This window comes from Prosopis cineraria, unplaced genomic scaffold (assembly GCF_029017545.1).
Source record: "Prosopis cineraria cultivar Desert tree isolate PC_DT_omini unplaced genomic scaffold, ASM2901754v1 PC11, whole genome shotgun sequence".
NCBI lineage: Eukaryota > Viridiplantae > Streptophyta > Magnoliopsida > Fabales > Fabaceae > Prosopis > Prosopis cineraria.
In genome coordinates, this window is record NW_026555342.1 from 29,424,017 (window position 1) to 29,447,059 (window position 23,043).

The following is a 23,043-nucleotide window of genomic DNA, read 5'->3' on the forward strand; positions in this document are numbered from 1 at the left end:
GTTTCGACTTATATCCCTTTGTTAATCCAATTCTCTTTGTCATCCCTTATGATGCCACCACATGTTGTAACTCCATTGGATTTGATAGACCCATCAATGTCAAGACAGATCCAACCTCCTTTTAGAGGATTCTAATGAGCCTCAGATCTTTTACTAGCATGGATATTGTCCCTAGATTGGAGTCTTGTGTCATTGATAACTTGCTAGGTGCTAGAAAACATGATGTTTATATTTTGGTTGATTTCTTCAAAATATATCTTCTTGCATTGTGCCTTCCAAATGTTCTAGTAAACTTGACCGAAAAGCCTCTGCCAAGGAATTCTTCTTGTGTTGAAGTTGCCGGCTTTAATTTTCACATTCCAACCGATCCATTCTTGCACAAAAAGAGAAAAGAAAATATTAAATTTGGATGGTTTAACAAGTTTGAACCAGACATTATGAGCTTCTTTATAGTCCCATAGAATATGAATTGAGGAGTCAGGTGAATTGCATCCAAAAGAACAAGTGCGGAAAAGATGGGTACATCCTTCATAATTTATAGAATTGATTTGTAGTTTGTCCCACGCAACTTTCCAAAGAAAGTATTTTATCTTTCATAAGTAGGCCACTTCCAAATCCTTAACCAAATATCAATATTGGCTTGGTCCTTTTGAGTAATCAATGTCTTATATGCAGATCTAATAGAGAAATTTCTATCAGAGGATGGTCTCCAAACAAGAACATCTTCATCACTAAAAGGGTTAGGTGGCTGCACAAGTGCAATATGCCTTATTACTTTAGGATGAAGGTGGCAATTTAGGAGGTTAAAATTCCATCCTCCTGAGAGATTTCAAAGATATAAGACCATAGCATGGAGGATAGACTCCATATTAGGGAAAGCATATCTAACAAGAATTCCAAGAGAGGGGACCATTTATGGTACTAGAAAGAAATTTTCTCTCCCCTACCAACTTTCCAACTAATGTGTGTCATGAATTTGTTCTAAATTTTTCGTATACTATTCCAAGTGTAAGAAGAGAAGTTAGCTTTGTAGACCATAGGAATAGTGGGTTTAAGACATTTATATTTGTCATGAAGGATCCTAACCCATAGGTAATTTGGTTGAGCTAAGAGACCCCAGCAAAGTTTCATGATGTAGGAAATGTTTTGAAACTTGAGACTTTTAATGCCAAGGCCCCCATTAGTTTTTTCCTTGATAACATATTCCCAAGAAAAGAGATGGGATTTTTGTGACCATCAGAAGTATCCCAAAGAAAGTTTCTAGATCTTTTTTCTAAGTCGGCCAAGACATTGTTAGGAAGCAGCGTGGTCTACATGGTGTAGCTAGGAATGGTCAAGAGGACAGAATTAATAAAGGTAGCTTTCCTTACAATGTTGAGAAAGCAGCTCTTCCAATTAGCAAGATGAGAGTTATCAAGTAAAGGAGCAAAAGTAAGTTTAGAAGCCCTTTCATGGGTAAGAGGAATTCCAAGATATTTGCCCAGGTTTCCTGTGAGTGGAATTCCTAATTCATCACTAATCTGATAATCTATATTAATATTGACATTTTTGGAATAAAAGAGCTTGGATTTCCCAACATTGACTTTTTGGCTTGAAGTATTATAGAAATTAGAGAGACATTGTTGCATAATCATAGCTTGGCTGAGAGACGCTTTTGAAAAAAGTAAGAAATCATCAGCAATAAATAAATGAGAAATTAGAGGCCTACTAATAGTTAGTCTAATTGACTTCCACTCATTTTTATTTATGGAGCTAAGAATACAATGGCTAAGTCATTCAATGCAAAGAATAAATAATTAAGGAGATAGAGGGTCTCCTTGTCTAATGCCACGAGAAGGGGTGAATTCATTTGTTAGTTCACCATTCCAAAGAACTCTCATGCATGTTGAAGAGATGGCAATTATTATTAATTTTTAGAAATGATTGTTTAACCCAATGAATTGGAGAGTATCATCAATAAAATCCCATGAGAGTCTATCAAAGGCTTTCTCAAGATCCACCTTAAGGGCAATAAAACCTTTATTTCTAGTCTTACTTCTCATGTTGTGTAAAATTTCTTGAGTAATAATGATATTGTCACTGCTCTATCGACCCTCGATGAAACTGCACTGAGAATCCCCAACAAGATAGTTCATACATTGGAAAAGCAATTAGAGAGGATTTTAGTAATGATTTTATAACTAACATTACAAAGGGTTATAGGCCAGAAGTCCTTCATGTCCAATTATTTTAAGTTCAATATGATATTCAAATAATCTTCAAAATCTCTTAGGAGGATGGAATTTTAACCTCTTAAATTGCCACCTTCATCCTGAAGTGATAAGACATATTGTGCTTGTGCAGCCACCTAACCCTTTTGGTGATGAAGATGTTCTTGTTTAGAGACCATCCTCTGATGGAATTTCTTTATTAAATCTGCTTATAAGGCCTTGATTACTTAAAAGGACCAAGCCAATACTGATATTTGGTTGAGGATTTAAAAGTGGCCTACTTATGAAAAAATAAAATACTTTCTTTGGAAAGCTGCATGGGATAGACTTTAAATCAATTCTATAAATTCTGAAGGATGTACCCATCTTTTGCGCACTTGTTCTTTTAGATGCAATTCACCCGACTCCTTAATTCATATTCTATGGGACTATAAAGAAGCTCGTAATGTCAGGTTCAAACTTGTTAAACCTTCCAAATTTAATACTTTCTTTTCTCTTTTTGTACAAGAATGGATTGATTGGAATGCAAAAATTAAAGCCGACAACTTCAACACAAGAAGAATTCCTTGGCAGAGGCTTTTCGCTCAAGTTTGTTGGAACATTTAGAAGGCACAATGCAAGAAGATGTATTCTAATGAAATCAACCAAAACATAGACATCGCATTTTCTAGTACCTAGCAAGTTATCAATGACACAAGACTCCAATCTAGGGATAATATCCTTAGCCATGCTAGTAAAAGATCTAAGGCTCATTGGAATCCTCTAAAAGTAGGTTAGATCTATCTTAACATCGACAGGTCTATTAGATCCAATAGAGCTACAACCTGTGGTGGCATCATAAGGGATGACAAAGGCAATTAGATTAAGGGATTTTTCAAATGTCTTGGATACCAACCAAACACAATGGCTAAACTCTTGGGCATATTAGAAGGGCTTCAACTTTGCTGGAATGCAGGATTTACTAAAATCAACATCCATTCCAATTCCATAGAAGCTCTCTCTCTTATTCAACATAATATCCGTGATAATCATCCCTTTTTTGAAACTACTATAAGAGTTAGACATTTTGTCATGAAAGACTAGATTGTTACTTTTGATCACATGTTCAGGGAAGCAAATAGATGCACTGACATTCTTGCTCACCAGGCCTTACAAGAAAACTTTGATATTGTTATTTTTAATGATCCGCCATCAGACTATCAATCCTTCATGGAATTTGACATGACCTGATACTTATTCTTTCTGCACGGTTCTTTCATGGCCTTGTACTAAAAATAATAATTACCGACACATATATAAATTTAAATAAAATAATTAAAAATAAATTAATAATCATTAAGTGCCACCTAAGATTATTTAAATAAGAAATATTCAAAATAATGTATTCAACATAAAATAATTACTAGGAAAACATATAACTTTAAACAATAATTAACAACCAAACAATAATAAATATAATTCTTAATTAACAATCAAATAATAATAATAAATATAATAAAAATAATTTAATAATAGTCATTATATTTCTAATTTTATTATATTTATATTTTTAATAATTCTTAATTAAATATAATTAAAAATTTATCATCATTCATCAATAAAAATAGTTATATCAATAATAAAAATAAGAACAATAATAAAATTAATAATTAAATTATAATAATTAAAATAACAAGTATAAAAATAATTATAATAACTATAATAAAAAATATTTTTATAATATTGTCATAATTATTAGGTGGCGTTTCTTATTGTAATGCAACTTAATTGCAACGTAATTGTTCAATAGCAACAACCTAAGGCATTTCATAAAAAAAGGCTACCTCTTGTTATTTTAACTAAATTATAAATAAAAAATAATTAATAAGTAGTGGCATTTCATGAAAAAAATGCCACCTAAAATGATTTAACTTTTATTTTTATGGCATTTATTTTTAATTTCTATAAAATATATGCTACTAAATCCGATTTATGGAGAGATTCACATGAAAGAAATTTTCAAAATTAACAAATTAAGTAATTACACAAATAATTTTTTCTCTTATTATAAAAAACAAATAATTTTTTTCTTTTATTATGTAAATTTAAAAATAAAAATAAAATTTTAATCACATGAAAATATTTTAATTATAACATAGATAATATAAAATGATATCCACAAATATTTATTTTTGTATAATTTAATATTTTTTTCTGTCATACCTTCTCATTAAGACTTGTAAGTCACATTCTCCAAATGGCTTCAATAAGATTTAGATATTATACGTGATATGAATATAATGTACATACCTAAAGGTTTTTGTTAGGACCAATTTGGCCTTCTGAAGAACAATCTTCCCATATATTGGGATATATGCATTAATGATAAAGTTGAGAGATTTCTCATATTCTACTATAATTCTTTATGTAATTCTTTCTTCCTCCACTTCTTCATAGATGATTATAATAGCTATTAGGTAGACATTAATGGCAATATTATCAAACAAAAGTATTATCCTAATATTAGCAACTACAAAAAAGACTATCAGTGGGGGCTTCAAGCTATGACTTCACATTAATGAAAAAGTATGAAAGTTTCAGCATTACATCACATATGCATCATTAACAAAAATTGGATAAATGTGCAAATTTAGCTACCAACTATTTTTTTCAGGAAAACTGGGTAGCCTATATTATAATGGGATGCAAAATAAATTTCAAACTACAAAAATAGAACATGGGGTACCTACTGTTAGTTTTCAACAAATGAACATTTGTTTGACCAAATTATTTGACTACCAAGCCACAAGTCTCCTTCTCATTTCATTCTTCTTTCTTCTTTGTCTTTCTCTCTCTCCCCCTCTCAATCGTTGATAGACTCTATGAACCCAGATAGCTTGTGTATTTTCCCATCAATAGTTGCAAATTAATGCCAGAAGAGCACTCACAAAGTAATATTTGATTCTGGAGTTCCCAAACGAAGGGAAAGATTGAGAGTCCAATCAAGAAGAAGTTGGAGATGCTTTCTAGGCCTCCACAATTCTCCTTCCAAAATCCAAAACTAGTAAAAAGGGAGTCAGTAACCACATCACCACCATCCTCAACTTTATTGCCTTCCTTGCCTCCATCCCAATCATCGCTACCGTCATTCTACTCGCCTAAAACCCGACAACTTGTGTAATAACCTAGAAAGTTTAAGTAAAATTAAATATGGAATAATGTGTTTTACTAGTAATTATATTAATTTTTGGGACTATTATGACAAAAAGGGATGTTGGTGCAGTGGAAGCTTGTACAAATATTATCCGTTAAGTCCCATGTTTAAACCTGATTGAGGCAAAGGGAATTTTATTTTTTCCTTTTGCTTCATGAAATTACCAAATTTCCCTCCAAATCTAAAATATCTCCTCCTCCTCCTCTTCTTCAATTTTTCTAGATTTATGTGAGAGAGAGAAACAGAGGAGCTCTAATTTTTAGCCATTCCTTTGTCCTCCCTTTGTACTTTTGTCTCTTCCTTCCCATTTTCAGTTGTCACTGGTGATTGTGGGCTCATCATCACCTTGCAAAAAACATCTAGATTCACTAATTTTTCCACATTTCTATTCTATTTTCTCTTATTATGTTGTCATCGATCGCTGTTGAAATAGAGCTTTCCTCCTTGTTGCCATCGTCGAAGGACTTGGTTGGTCAAAGTCTTCCTCTACATTGATTCTTGTTCTCTATTCTTCCTCAGTTTGTGCATTCTCGTTAGCTCTCTCTCCTTCATCTTCCTCATTCATTGTTCTGCCTCCTCCACTCAATTGTGTCAATGCTTGTGAGTGGAAGCTAAGGTGTTGCTTATGATTCTTTCTGCTTCTCAGTGTTGTTTTGCTAGTTTTTCCCTTCTTCTTTTCTATAAGTCATGCCAAAATTCCCTCCCCTATTCAACCATAAGTTTAGACTCCTCCTTCCCTTTTCTCCATTGATCTTACTTTAAGGTGAGGAAGCTTCAAGTCCTCTTCCCTCTTGCTCTATGTATTATGTGGCTTGAATATTTAATGATTGGCATTTTAATCTTCCTTGTGTTGTTGTGCTTGTTAGAGCAGTGAGGATTTGATTTAAATTGATATTTTAGCATTACATGTTTGATGAAGGTGGATAAACTCAATTTTCTTTAGGTGTAGAATGGCTTATATTGAATGCTTATAGTTGGAATGTTGGACTATTTCAAATATGGACATTAGAAAAAATTGGGAAAAGAAATTGGAAGAAAAGAGGTTTGGTTTATGTTTGAGAATTAATGCATACAAGGTGTTTGACAAAATGTCTATTAGAAGAAATTAAACTTGATTTTAAATATTTTTAAAATTTCATTGATTCTTGTGGGAAGTATAATTAGCTTAGGTGTTATTAATCTACGAACTTAACTTGAAAGTTACAAAGGATATTTGACTATGAAATTAATAATATGTACTTATTTGAGTTCTTGGAGATGGATGGTTTGTTGATAAAAGATTTGAATGCTAAAAAAGCTTATAAGTGGGTTGGAAATGGTATATATTTTGTCTTTTGACAAGATGAGGAATTTCTGAAGTGTAAAGCCTTGGTTTTAAAGTTTCAAATCTATTATAGTTTAATATTGGTGAGGATGATGTTAAAAAGGAACTATTGTAGTGGTTGAAAGTTTAATAAAATTTTAATATGATTTATAGGGTGTTTGGAAGAGGAGAAATTTGATTAAAGTTTAGTCACGAATTTTGAGCTTTGAGAATTTTAGGTAAGTGAATAATCTCCCAATTAATTTTTCTAATGAAATTATCTTTACTAAAATATTATATTTTGATGTAGAATATTTTAACAACAACAGTGTTGATTATTGGATATTGATGTAGATTATTGAATATGGTAAAGAATAATTAAATTGTAACACATGCATATACTTCTTTTCATGACATACATTTTCAAGATAGATGAAATTATCTTTACTAGATTTATTAATTTAAGTTAAGCAATAAATGTAAGTTTGGGCATTAATTATGAAATTTTATCCCGGTAATTATTGAATTGACGCCCAAAATTATTCATGCAAGTTTGATTGAAAATTATATTTTAAATATGATAATTTTCTCATATGTTTGAAAATAGTTTATAAAGGAACTATATTTAAACAATGGTTGCTAATGGCAGTTCCATTAGCCTTTGGTATACCTTAGTTAACAACTAGCTAGTTTGATTATTGTAAGCTCTGTTCTCATATTTATTATTTGTGAGTCTAACACTTGCATTTGTTTTTGTAGCTTCGATCTGCATTTAGTTAGTATTACCCTTATGAATTATGTATCCACGTTTGTTAATTGTTCAAATAAGTCCTTAGAACATGAGTTTTAAGTATATGATAATTTTATATTTCATTGATTTTTATTAGTGATGTTTACTATATTTATTCTGTTTATTTGTTCTCTTGAGAACAAGTGATAATAATATTTTATATGATAATTTAATAGCTCAAGATTTTATTTAAGGTTATATAGAGGCCCTTAATTCCAAATTTTATTAAATATTTTATATAAAATTGTTATCTTTTTAGTTTACACAATTATTTCAAATTTTCATTTTATTCTTGTTCAATTATTTATTGTTGAGATATTATTCACTAAAAAATTATTTTGATATCAAATACCTTAGCTAATGCTAAATCTCCTACTGACCATTGATGGCTTACTGCAAAGCTTGCCAGATAATTATTTTGCTATTGCCCCTTTTTGATATAATGATTAAATTTATGTGTTATATTATGTAAATTGTTAGGAGCTCTATATAGACTATGGCTAGGGTCTTTATTTTGTTATATATTTTAGCTGTTGGCTAGAAGGAGTTGAACTCCTAATTGATATGATATTTTGCTTGAAACAATATATTATAAAAAATTTCAGGAGGTCTTGTTTATAAGAGAGGTCTTGCCGAAATTTCTACAAAAATAGTAAAGCTTTTGCTGTAATAGTTATTATCAAGAGTGATAAAATTTCAATATAAATATAATTACATTATAGAAATGGAATAAATTTTCAATTTGATGCTTACAGGGATGTGTGATATGGTTCATACCTCGTGGGAGTCACCCCATATTTTGGAGCATGACATCAAGTACATCCACAACTTCCATTAGCCTATTGTCATCCTCGGCTTCCTCGTCCTTTGTTTCCCTTGTCAGCTTCATCAATGCTTATTGGAACAAGTAGGGCCTCTCGCCCTTTACCTCTTCTCTATGGCCCTCCTCATTGCCATCCTTCTTATCCTCCTCATTTTTGCCTTTGTTGTCACCTAGCTTAACAAAACCTATCATGCTCCCAGCAGGGCCTACTATAACCCTGTGGATTTTTCCATTTCCTTTGCTTCTTTGACAAACTCTAATCCCTTGTATCTACTGTGTCCTACTCCCTTCCTTGCACAGAAAATTAGTCTCCCTATGAACCATACCTTCTAAGAAATTTAGTTTTCAGCTTGTGGGTTTCACTGCTTCGAATTGCATCGCCAAAAGTCACTAATGGAAGACTAAGAAACTGGGAAGAGAGAGAGAAGACTGTGAAGTGTGGGATCTATAAGTCTAAAAGAAAACATCCATATGTTGAAAACTAATGGTAGGCACCCCATGCTTTGTTTTTTGTAGTTCATAGTTTATTTTGTACCATCCCATAGTATAGGTTACTTAGTGCTCCTATAAAAATAATTAGTGGCTAAATTTGCACCATTACCCAATAAAAATTCCTTGACATTTTCTCCTAGGTTGTACATATATACAAATTTGCGTGTGAATGTGGAAAAATTTAAAAATTCATAACTAATGTGATACAACTCTAAATCAACTCAATATTGCATTTCATTAAAGTACTAGATGTTTACTATATTTTCTAAAAAATTAAAATAGCCATCTTAGGACTTGAAAAACTTTAAATATCTAAAAGGGACTTGCAAATGCACTCACCACATCCTATAAGAACTTGGAACAAAATATGACAATGGCACACCAATGTCACTCTTTGAAACTTCAAACCACCCAAAATCACTAAACATAACAAATTGTTAAATTATTACCATACTTTTTCTTAGCAAACTCTCGATCAACCTCATGATATAACAAGACTCAACCCAACCATACTCAAACCTATACCCAGGGTTTTTGTCTTTTGCTTAAAGCACTCTTTCTTTTCCACCAAATAGAATTATGATTCCCCTTTCTTTTCCTATAATAGTATTTGAAAAGGAAGGAAGGAAATCAATTAAAGTTATTTTAATTTTCTCCTTATCATTCTTCCTCTTCTCTCTCACCTTAGAGCCACAACTCTCAGGCTCCCTCCCAAGAGTTGTTTAAAATGAAGGAAACATGACTTTAAAAATTAAAGCTAATGAAAAGGTAGCTTCTAGAATTATCATTTTACCCTTATTTTATTATTGGATCAAGTTTCAATATTTTTTAACATATAAAATTATATAGGAAAAATATAACTTAGGTTCCTGTACTTTGCTCGCGTTTTACTATTACTCTCTGTATCTTATTCAATTTTTTTGGTCTCTGTACTTTTATTTTTCATTGTTTTAGATCTCTCCAAAGTCCCTATACTTTGTCATGGAGGGACCTAAAACAATGAAAAATAAAAATACAGGGACTGAAAATACCAAAAAAAATTCAAGGATCAATAGCAAAATGCAAGCAAAGTACAGGGACTTAAAGTTATATTTTACCAATTTTATATGAAGGCGAAGCATAATTTTTGACTTCTATCACATTCCAACTTCAAATCACATTCTCAACTTTATTATTCATGAATGAAAATCAACATCATATCCAACATAAAAATATTCAAATTTTATTATCAATAAAAGATAGAGTAAATCTATTTGTATGTAATACAAGTTAAATTTCATTATAAATTGTCTTGATGTTTATAATGAAAAGTAACTTGTTTTAAATAAAAAAGAAAATTCTATATCTAAAATTATCCAAAAGATCATTCTTGAAATAACACTAGTATATGCATTTGACTCTTTAATAGAAAATTGGGCATTAAATGGTTAGTAACTCTATCAAAATATTGCAAGTTTGAGTTGAACTTTAGTTGAAGTTAAAATTTAAAAAAAAATAAACACTAATAATATGATATTAATCATAAAAAAATACATTTAAAAATATAAAAGGTATGGTTCAGGTTTGGTTCAGGTTTCAAATAAAAAAGCCAAAACATAAACTAAACTGCTCGATTTTCAAATTTATAAAATCATACCAATTTTTACTAATGATCAATTTTATTCGATTTTTATTAGATTGGTTTGAATTGATTTGGTGTGCTAGGTTTTGTTCAATTTTACTTACCCTTATTGAATGGTAAGTGGAAAGCTTTGAAATCCCTATTTTTTTATACTTTCATAGGTGCTAAATAAATTTTGCACTAGCCCATCCCCCAACCATACGATCAATCTCACGGCTACTGTAAAGGAACTTCCTAGCCACTGCACCTAATTCATTGAGGTAATATGAATCCATGTCATAGTTACTAAATAATCTTATGGTGTGTTTAGGTTAATGAAAACTTAGATTTGGATTTGAACCAAATTCCTCATTTGAATACAAAAAAAATTATGAATTTGGATTTAATTCAAATCCATTTTAAATTATAATTTTTTGTAATTTCAATTTTCTTCTACACCCTATTCATTTGAAATTCTAATAACTTCAAATATCTTGTTTTATTTGAATTTTTACTATTAATATCTCTATGACTTTTATATATTTTTTCATCGCTTGTCAATTAAATAATAGAAATAAACTCATTTTTTTAAACTTTTTATTTTCTATACACACCTCCATAAATCAAACCATGGAATGATGTTTAAGGGGCACAAACTGCTATTATCTATGTCACACCCACTTGGTAAGATAGTGGCTTTTTTAATAAGACAATTTTTCATAAAATGGTTTTATAATTTTATAAAAATGATTCCTTACGTTAGTATTTTGATTTTAATATTAATTATTTAATATTTTATAGTTGGGAAAAAGACCAAATATCACTTTGACCAATCAATTTGACAAGCTACTGGAAGATTATCAAATTATCATTATTCACAACAATACCAATAATTAATTAAAAATAATAATTTTTTAAATAATATCTTATTAAAGCATTGACACTTTAATATTTAATAATTTTCACTGGTGTTATTGCCATTAATGATAATCCAACAGTCACTTGGTAGTTGGTTAGAGTGGCTAATCAAAATGATATTTTGATCTTTAAGAAATAACATTTGTCAATCTCTTGAAATTTATTTGTAATTTAAGGACATAATCAATGTTAATTTTCTTATAGGGTCCTTTAATGTAATTTTCAGGCCTTTTTTTCGTTCGTTGGTTCTTTTTAAAGTCATTTGAGAACTTAAGTTTAAATTAATCTGTTTTTTAAACCTTAATGTGTATTTCTTAGTGGATTCGAATTACCTCTAATGCCTTAGGTGCATTGGCCGGGAAGTGCCATCATAGTAGCCATGGGATTGATCTTGTGATTGAGAGAGGGGCATCAGGCATGTGTCAAAGTACCAAACAATTGTACAATCAAGTTTTAAATTGTGAAAAATCCAATTAATCTTTTCAGCAACAAACAACTTTACAAACTTGGAACGCACCACAAAGGAGACCATTCCACAAGGATGAGCAAGCTTCGATGGCAGCAAAAATGCTTAGACAAAGATAGATATGCCCATCAGAGTCTAAAGGCTATTTTGCAGGGGAATTAAACTTGTACCCATCCTGGTCATATTAGGATGGGTATTTCCTAGTCCAAAACAAATCAAAATGAGATGGGAAAGAAGTTCAGGATAGGACGGGGCACAAGATCGCCCTCAGGATGTCCCCTCTCATCTTGAATATTATATATATATATATATATTTTAAAATATACATTAAATGTAAGAACTTATAAATTTTGTTTTTAAATAATAATAATAATAATAAAATCTATAGTAATTTATTTTTATTGTATTTTTATTAATTTTGGAGAAAATTTAATAAGAAGGAATGGTGGTTTCATGAAGTTACTATCAACTATGTATCTATTTGGTCCTAGGTTTCAACCCTCATATTGTAAGAGGAAGATTTTATTTTGCTATTAATTTGGCTAAAAAAGACCATTACACCCTTAGCCTCATCAGAAATTTTGTCTTGTTCTCTTCTTCCTTGAACCAATTAGATGACTTGCATTTGTGAGAGAGAGAGAGAGAGAGAGCTTCTAACTAAAGAATCCCTAGCCACTCTCCGCCCTCCTCTTCATTCATAGCTCACTGTCACCATGGGTATGTACTAGAGGTCCGTCATCACTTGAATTGTGAGTTCCTCTTCCTATGTGCTGTTGACTTCCTTCTCCTCCTTTCGTCCCTCTTCATTTCTAGTTGGTCATCAACAAGGGAGTGAGTTTTTTGTGAGTTTTTCATCGCAAGGAGTTTGTGGAGCTCACTCTTCTTTCCTCTCCCTTGTTTGGCTATGAGCTTCTTGATAGAACACATTTGCTACTCACTTTTACTTATCAATTAGGACCCTTTTATTAATGATTTATCACCTTCAAGTGCACACATTGTATTAGATTTGGAATTTTATCTAAGTTTCTAGGTTCAGGGCACTAGTGGCATTTTGGTCTAAAAATTAAACTTTTGAGAAAATGTACAAGAAAAATTAAAAAAGTTCATTTTATGTCTAGTTGATGAGTGGTGAAATTATATTTTTAAAATTTATTTTATTTTGGGAGTAATTAAATAAAAAAGTCCACACTTTCTTAAGTGTCTTAGTTTGACCTAGTTTTTAGTTTGCCTTTGTGTGAAAATTTTTATATAATTTTGTGTAGCCTGAAACTTGATTAATTTAATAAATTCTCCCTTCCAATTATGAATTTAATTCTGGACATTAATTAGATTTTATCATATCACATGCCATTTAATTGAATTATGTGATTTATGTGACATAGGTGGCATATGACTTGTGCATCAATTGGGCAATTAAAGTCAACACTCTTTAAGGTCAATGGCTGAGCATTTGCATGTGATTTATGCTACTTTTGGGATATTAAATCAGCTTAAATGATGTGGATGACACATGAGAAATTACACACACTTCGAAATCATCTACAAACTAATGGGAGGTTGCCACCTTGCAAGTGTGACAAGGCTCCCATTTTCATTTTAATTTCTTTTTCTTTTTTTAATTAAGTTTTAGCTGTGCCAAAACAGAATAAGCACACCATTCAGCTCCCAAAATGTGATTGATTCACTCATTCAATCATCTTCCACAATTTCTCTCTCTAGTTTATCTTGTTCTTCATTTTTTCCACCTTCTCTCTACTTTCTTCATTTTTTTCAGCACCCATAACTCCACATTCAGCCATCAAACCTCCACAAAACCACCACCATTCCATTCCTCTTGCTTGGATGAACCTATCCCTACCACTTGCAAGGAGATTTAAAGCTTGATTCCACCATTTCCATGGAGCTGTACTTGGCTATGTCTAGTTCTTGGAGGAGTAAGATGGTTTTGATGCTTTCTAGCTAAATTCTCTATGGAATCCTAGGGAGGAGTTGATGGAATAGGAGTTTTGAAGTCTTCATTTAGCTAAGCTCAATTATTTCTTCATCTTGTTTCAATTTCACTAGAATACTATGACTATGGTTAATTGTAGTTCAATTTGACTTTAGTTTCATGGTTGGTTATAATTGTTGGCATTGAAACAAGATTGTTGACTTGAATTTCACTTCCTTTTGTTGCTGGAAATTTCTGCCACTTAGTGATTTTGCATTATAATATGTGATTTCATTTGGTGAATGTCTTGTATTAGCCTAGCATGTAATTGTGTGGTGAATACTTGATGAGTTGCTTGAGTTTTCATAGTTTTGAACTTAGGTATAGCTTTGGGCAGGGGCATTTGGGAATGAATTTTAGCTAAACACTTGGTTAATTTTAGAGCTAAGCTAGTAAGGTTACCTGCGGGGCTTATAATAGCACTTAGAAAATTGAATTTGTGAAGCTAGGATACTTGAGATAGTTGTCTTAAGTAAATGCATATTTTAGCCAAGGAAGAGGAGTTAAGTGAGCTGTCATAATTAAAGGTTAGGAATCTTTCATTAACAACACCCTAGCTTTCCTACTTAGATTGAGAAGCCACTTTTTTCAAAATTAGGATTAGTTTTCTAGCTTAATTCACTAGATAATTAGGTTAGCAATTAGTTAATCAACTTCAAACTTTAGGTGATTTATTTTACTAGATAACTTTTAAATTAGACCTAAAATCATTCCTTGGGAGATGACCTAGGGTTGGCCCTATATTGCATTAGGGTTAGCTTTAGTTTAATTTTGAGGATAAGCGACTAATTTCCTTATCACTCCTCCTTCTTCCCTATTTTTGTTGTTGGTAATCTTGAGATGAAAAGCTTTAATCTTTCTTCCTAAATGCTGTATATTGGGTGTTGTTGGTTAAGTTATGAAATTTCCCTTTTCCTTTTCTTCAACCTTGTGAAATGTGAAGATAGAAATAGAAATTTCTTTATATTTGAGATTGATTTTTCCTCTTTAAGAGTATATATTTGGGAGGCTGAATCATTTAAATATATTCATTGTAAAATGGGTTAATGAGCAAATAGGACTTTGAACTCTTGCTCGAAAATCATCCTAGACCCTAAACTCTTAAAATATGTAAAATAAATCCTGACCGTTAATTTATTTTTAACACTGCTACTATCCATATGGGTACTGTAACAGTTAGGGTTAAATTTGTAGGAAAATAAACACTAAATAGTACCTATGTGGACAGTAACAGTATTAAAAAGTTAACGGTCAAGGTTTATTTTGCTATGAATGTAAAAAAATATAGGGTTTATTTTATATATTTTAAGAGTTTAGGATTCATGGTGATTTTTGAGCAATAGTTTAGTGTTCTATTTGCTCATTAACCCTTATAAAATTTTGGGAGTTGAATCAAGGAGGAAGGAGTTTGGTTTGAGTTTAAGAAATAATGCACCTAAAGTGTTTGATGCAAAGTCTAAAACAAAATTAGATCTCAAGTAAGTAGTTTGGCATGGCTAAAGCAATATGAAAGAAATTAGTGATGTAAATGATAATAATTGGTCAAACTCTAAGATATGAATTCTGGTTTTGGAAATTGAAATGGTGGTAGTTGATTGGGATAAGATTTGAAGGAAAAGCTTATTATTAAAGTTGAAGACTAGTGCCTATAAGATGTTTGATAAAATGTCTGTTAGAAGGGGTTGCTTGATTTTGGTATTTCTTGAAATCTCATTAAATCTTTGAGAAAACATAACTAGCTTGGATGCTTTTATTTTGTGAATTGAGTTTGGCAATGTATATCTAGCTGAATATGATGTAATGTTTGAGAAATGTTGGAGTTAAGATTTATCTATTATACTCCTTTGAATTAATTTAGGCTGTAGATTTGGGTTGTAACAAAGTGTGACACACACACACACACACATATTATAGGAGGAATTGATTGATCGATAAATTTTTTCACCATTATTGAATAAGGGGTTTGGAGAAAAGAAATCTTGATTGAAATGAAAAGGAAGGTTTGATTAGATCTCTAAAGAGTGAATTTTTGAGTTTGGGAATTCTACAGGTAAATGAATAGTGTCCCAAGTAATTTATAAGCCAAATTCTTTTTTGCAAATATTATTAAATTATATTTATATGCATATTGCTATATCTTCCAATTTTAACATTTAATTATTCCAAATTGAATTTTTTCATTATACTAGGCTTTCAAGGAAAAGAAAGAAATATTCTATGATTGAGTATCTTTAATTACATAACATATTGATAATGTTTGATTTATAGGTTGAAGAATGATTTATCATTATGATTCATGCATAGAAGAACATGGATGAATTCATTTATGATGAGTATGATGAGAAATGTTAAAGAAAAAAAATATCTTGATTTTATGGACCCATGTATGATAGATTTAAAATGTGGGATTAAATTAGAATGTTGGTTGCTAACAGTAGACCCATTAGCCCTTGGCGTGCCATGATTAAATCCTAGCTAGCTTGGTATACATGAGTATTGTACTCGCATTTGTTTCATGGACCTTATGCCTATGATTGTTATTCATGGATTTCATACTTGTGCATGTTTCATGACTCTTGTTGCTCTTATTTCATGGCTGCTAATCGCATTTGACTAGTTATTAACTCTCGTGGACTATATATCCATGCTTATTGGTTATTTATCCTCATGGACCTTATGTTCACACTTGGCAATCATTCTGATAGCGCTATAAAAATGTCTTTTTACATCGACATTTTGCACCAGTTAAAAAGAAAGGGGTGTAAAAAAATAGACGGTGGCAACATTGTAAATATGATGACAACTTGGAAGATTTTCTGCACCTGTTATCTGAGGAGCCACGAAATAATGTTGGGTGAATGAGCACGTTAAGATTTTCTAAATTGTTTGCTTTTCAAAGCATAGAGGTTCTAGCTCTTAGTTTTTCATCTCATGTATTCTACCTCTTGCTCATTCTTAGATAGCCTCAAACCTTAATGTGCTCATTCACCTTCTTTCGCTCTCTAGTCATTACAATCTTTCGTTTACCATTCTCAATCGTCGCATTTCTCTCTACTCATCACATTGTGACAACCAGAATCACTCTCTACTATAGTAACATCTTAACACCTCACAAGGTCAGTAATAATGGGATCTTCTCATTTTCTCTATTTGTGATGAGGTAATCCCTACTAGAGGATAAGTTGGAGAAGTTGCAGTTAGTCCAATGGGATGTGATATAAATGGTGCAAGATATTATGGAATCTAGATCTATTATTTTGGAGTAGCTTAATGAGAGCACATTTGCCTCGATTCTTACCACACTAGGACCCCTTGTTTCAAAATTTTCAAATATAGGCCTACCCAAAGCTCCTAACTCTGCATTATTAGTCTCTTCATTTTCCCTCTTCATTTGGATCTAACTAGAATTTGAGTTGCTTGTTTTAAGTTATCAGGCTTAGGGTTTTAGATTCTTAAATTAGGAACTTGGGGGCTAATTATGCATAATTACTTATTAGTCTAGAATATTCAAGTTGGTGGATTTTTTTTTTTGGATTTATCTTGTGATTGTCGATTTCATATATATAGTTCTTTTCAACAATATTACCGGACAGTGGTTTTTCCTATGCACTTCACTATTGTAGTTTCTTTTCAAAATGGAGAGTGAAGGAAAGCCTAAGACCATTAAATCTAGGTTGTCATAACTCGTGTGGCTGGGCAATTCTGCTTATGATGCTTGGTTCATTTGTGCTTCCAACCAGGGTCATTTCTTTTCTCATCTTCCTTTTACTCAATGCTTCTAATTTATTTTCAAGTATAGGAATATTTTGTTTGGGTTATGAATTCAGCAAGTGATTGAGTGCTTTTAATTGTGCAAGGTACCTCTATTGATCTTTAAGCCATGCTTTTAATTTTTTTTTGATCTTATATATTGATTGTTAATTTCATAAGACATATTTCATTTAATAGTATTATAATTATGATCAAAAAGGTGACTAGAAAGAAAGCACATGCATATGTGTGATGAGAGTTTTGGTTTGGGTGGTGTTGCATGTGCGACAAGTTGGATAAAAGGACAAAATCTGGTCCTTCTTGATCATATATAAATGCATATGGTTGACATGTAGTTTTAATTAATAGATATAGTTCAATGGTATTTTTGGCATCCACTTAACATGTTTTCATTCTTGCATAATCTTTGTCATAATAAAAATAATTCCTCTGTTAAACCCAAGATGACATATTTTTTCCAATTACTTTATTATATTTACAAATCAATAGTATAAAGCAAAATACAGTGCCTACTTTATTTTCCAATTTTCTTTTCTTGCTTTGTTTTAGTTTCTTTCTTCCTTTGCAGGCATGTGTTCTCAAAGTGAACATTCATTGTGATGGGTGTAAATAGGAAGTGAAGAAACTACATTAGAATTTGAAAGTCCTCACTTTCTCATCTTCCTTTCACATTTTTCCATATAAGGCCATGCCCTTAGTATTTAGTATTTACTCCCCTTGCATTATCATTTCTTTTTCTTGTCTATAATTTTTTTGCTTTTTTTTTTCCTCGATGAGAAATAAAGTTTACTCTAATAGTTTGATCTTGCTATAGTAAGTGAATAACCTTCAGGGCTGTCTCTATTACTTGCGAGCCTTTGAATATATCAATTAACGAGACCACTTTGAATGAGAACTACGAGAGGATTGATAGTGATGCTCGTGATGAACGTGCCTCTTATTCTCAATATCATGGAAGATCAAGATAGAGAGTTAATGATCTGAAGCTAATTAATTTGCATAATTCAAATACGTTTATTGATCTCTCATTTCTCTATTGCTTCCTCTTCTTTCTTCACTTGTATCGAGGTCTTATATTTCTGCTTCCATTTCATCCACAAGCTTGTAATTATATTTTCTCATGTTGCATGATGCCTTTGATGATTTTAAATGGAATGAAGGTTAAAACAAACAGGGATTAGTATTCCTCATATGCTTGCTACATAGGACATGGCTGCTAGATGCAAGGTCTGGAACATTTCTTGATAGCTTTAGTTATTTCAATTTATCTCACTATAACTTTATTTATTTCATATATATATATATATATATGCATGTGGGTATGTGTGTGTGTAATTTATTGCCCATGGAGAATCCTTTTCTTGTAAGTGCATATTGCTTTCTTAAGATTTTTTTTTTTTAATTGGAGCTTTGAGTGCATGAAGCATTGATATGATCTTTGCTAGTGTTTTTTTCTGCCCTCCAAACATGGATAGACATAGAAATGGCAAGTAAATTCATTTAGTTTCTCTCTCTCTCTCTTTGTTTTTTTGGGACCAATCCTCAAACTTTTTGGCATTGACAAGTAGTAGTTGTCTGATTATTTATGGTGGTATGTTCTTTACTGTTGAAGTTGCTTAATTATTTATGGTGGCATGTAGAAGTTGTCTAATTGTTTTTGCTAGTGCATATGGGTTTTAAAGTTAGGAACTATCATTGGTGGGTTAAGAAGATTCATATATAGTTTCAAGATCAAAGTTCTTACATTGGAGTGCTAATCGAACATATTTTAACTAGTAAACTCTATGTAGCAAACAAATCATGTATGACACATTGATGAGTGATGCAATGTAGAAGGATTTTTAATATTAGAACAACATTCATGTCATGCCCTGAAAACAGAGGGTGATCAGCACGAGAGTGATCACTTGACACATTCTCGCAAGATTCAAAATGAAAATTCATTCCATTTCCTTAAAAAAAATCAAATTATATGAAAATTCTAACACTTTTAACACTAATTGTCATACCAGAGCTTCAAATTTTTTTTAATTAAAAATTTCAACATAACCTCCCCTGTAAATAGGATCTCTCAAAAATTCTATAACACAAAAATTGTATAGAATAAAGTATCAGTCAAGAGCTTAGCCCCTTTTAGTCAGCAAACAGTATATAAATCAAAGTAAAGTCCTAGCAGCAATCTATGTAGAGTAACTAATCTTTCTTCTAGATAAAAATACATATGACTTAAATATTTACACCAAAAAATAATTGTACCAAACAAAATTTTCATCCAATATAGATGTATTGCCCTTCAAAAATCAGTAGTAGGATTAGCATCGGATAACAAATCTGAGACCAAAATAAATTTTTCTATGAATAGCATCCCCAAAGATAGAATTTAAAATAATAAATTCAATTAATTTTGTAAATTAGTTGGAAGTATGAGAATTCAATATAATGTATTCAATAACTTTATAAATCTTAAGTATAACCATCAAAATGAGATTAAACTAAAAACACTAAAAACACTTTATATCATCATGGTAGAAGAAAAATAATTTATACATATGTGGATCAAAATAACATACTAACAACTAAAACCATTAAAATTTCAAATATATAAATTTGTCCAAATTTAGAATTGTGAGGACTTAAAGAACAGGTAACAAACGTGGACAAACAGTCCACAAGGGTAAAATAACCGAACGTGGCTTATGCCATGTAAACAAATGTGGATACCCAATCCATGAGAGTAAGTAACCAAACGCAGCTTAAGCTACAAAATAAATGTGGACACATAGTCCACGAGGGTAAAATAACCAAACGTAGCTCAAAGCCATGAAAACAAAACACAGGTACGAAGCCCACGAATAACAAACATGAGAACAAAGCTCACGGACAAACTAGCTAGTTATTAGCCACAGCGCGCTACACTCCATTAGCAGTAGTGTTCTATCTAGAGTCCTTTTAGAAATCATGTTTCAAACATGCGAGAAAAATAATTATTTTTGAAATAAAATTTTTATTCTCAATATCAAACTCGAATGAGTTGTTTCAAATATATAAAACTTGTCAAATTAATACATCAAAGCGAATGTGCAAACTTGCATTAATTGTATAACCAAAAAGTTCTGAAATTCAATAAACAAAGATGCCTTCATCAATATTGGAAATATATTTCTTGATGAAAAATAAATGCACATATCATAATGTAATTGTCCTTCATCATTGTTCCAAATTTCTAAAACTAACATAATTCATAAAAATAAAATGTTTCAATAAAATATTATTAATAAATAATTAAATGGGATGCTATTCACTTACACGTTGGAGTTCCAAATTTCCAAAGATATTTTTTCTTTAATTCTTGTTGGGGTCTTATTCTTCCACACACCCTATAAGAATATAAATAAATGCAATTTTAATAAATTTTGAATTTATTGCACAATCTCAACCAACCATCTTGTCATAATTGTCCCAAAATTAATATAACTATAATTAATACACACTATTATATATTTAATTTAATTTTTTTTACATAGAACTTTATGGGTTATTACATTCTCCCCCCTTAAGAAATTCGATCCTTCAAATTTAAATTTGTGGTTACCTCAATCCCCAACCATAAATTCTAACTCTCGACATCAGTTATCAACATAAGACTTCCGTCGACTCTGAGCTATTATTAATCTCTCACTAATTATTTTCACTTTCTCAATGGCATCTTGCACTAAATCTGGTCCCAAAAGCTTAGCATCACCAACATCAAGCCATCCTATAGGAGATCTACATTACCTACCATAAAATGCTTCATATGGAGCCATTTGTATGCAAGCTTGATAACTGTTGTTATAAGCAAACTCTTCCAAGACCAAGTAGTGATCCCAACTGCACTGAAATCTAAAATACAAGACCTTAGCATATCTTCAAGTATTTGAATGGTTCTCTCAGACTAGCCATTTGTTTGCGGATGAAAAGTAGTACTAAGATCCAATTGAGTGCCCAAAGCCTATTGAAAAGATCTTTGAAATTGGGAAGTAAACTGAGGGCCTCTGTCAAAAATTATAGATATTGGGACCTCATGCAGTAGCACAATCTCACCAATACACAATTATTTCAAATCCTGATACATCTTTGTTGCTTCAAGATGAACGGTATATGTAGAATGATGAGCCTCTTCCAAGATAAGTCACTTTAAATTTAATATGTAATTGAATATATATTTAGTTTATGTATTCATATATGATTTTTTTCAATTATGCAAATGAGTTTGGTATGTTAATTGTTATTTTTATTTAATTCATCACTAATCATACCTTCATTTTTCTTAAGCATTAAATTGGGACGTTATTTATTGAAATTTTTTTTTAATCTCAAATATTTTAGCTAATGTTGATCATTGAGGGCTTTATCACTGACTGGGAAATGGAGGAGTTGTAGATTAAGCTACCGTTTGATGTAACTTTTGAATCATAACATTGTATTTTTGTAAATTAAACTCTAGGTGCTCCACGTAGGCTATAGCTAAAGTCCTTATTATGTTTTATACTTTGTCCACTTGCTGGAAGAAGCTTAGCTCCTGATTGATATGATATTTTGCTTAAAACACTATATTGTAGAATTTTCAAGAAGATTTTATCTATAGGGAAGGTTATGTCAAAACTTCTACAAAAATATTAAGACTTTTGTTATAATATAAATAATTAAAGATACCATTATATTAATATAAATATAATTGTGTTTTAGAAATAGAAAGATTTCTTGATTTAAGACTTAGGGGATGGTTGATATGGCTCGCGCCCTGTGCTGATTAGACTTTATTTTTGGAGCATGACATTTAATATATTAATTATATTAATATAATTTACAATTATATTAATTATAATTTCAATGTGTGCAATTCCTATTTCAAACTAAGTTTTTTATATCGATAGTTTTAATGACACAAAGTAAGCAATACACAGTAATCTCTTTCTCCATAGTCTACAATATATTAATTATATTAATACAATTTATTTTTATATCTATCTATTTAATAATTTTTATTTATATCATATTTCTTTCTTTATTTTCAAAAGAGTCACTAGCTTAACATATTTTAACTAAAAAAGAAAAATACTGATTTAATGTTGTGCATGGCTTGTCTATTATAACTGTGTTATGTCTCATGTATACTTAATTTTAAGTTGTACACTTGTAGCTGTGATTGATATAGTTCAATACTTGACTTTAAATTATTGTGATTTATGTACTTGTGTTATTTTGATTTTAAACTTAATAAATTATGTAACTTGAAATTTTAATGAATGTCAGGCATTTCTCCCATATTGTCAACTTTATTGAGAAGGTGGAATGTCCCAATCTCTTTCTAGTCCCATTCTAATTCTTAATAGAACGAGACAATTTTTTAGACAAGACACAAGATAGCCTATCCCATGAATAACCCTACTATCTTGTAATCTTAATGCATCCAATCTTCCAAATCTTCTTAAAAGCTCAAATTAA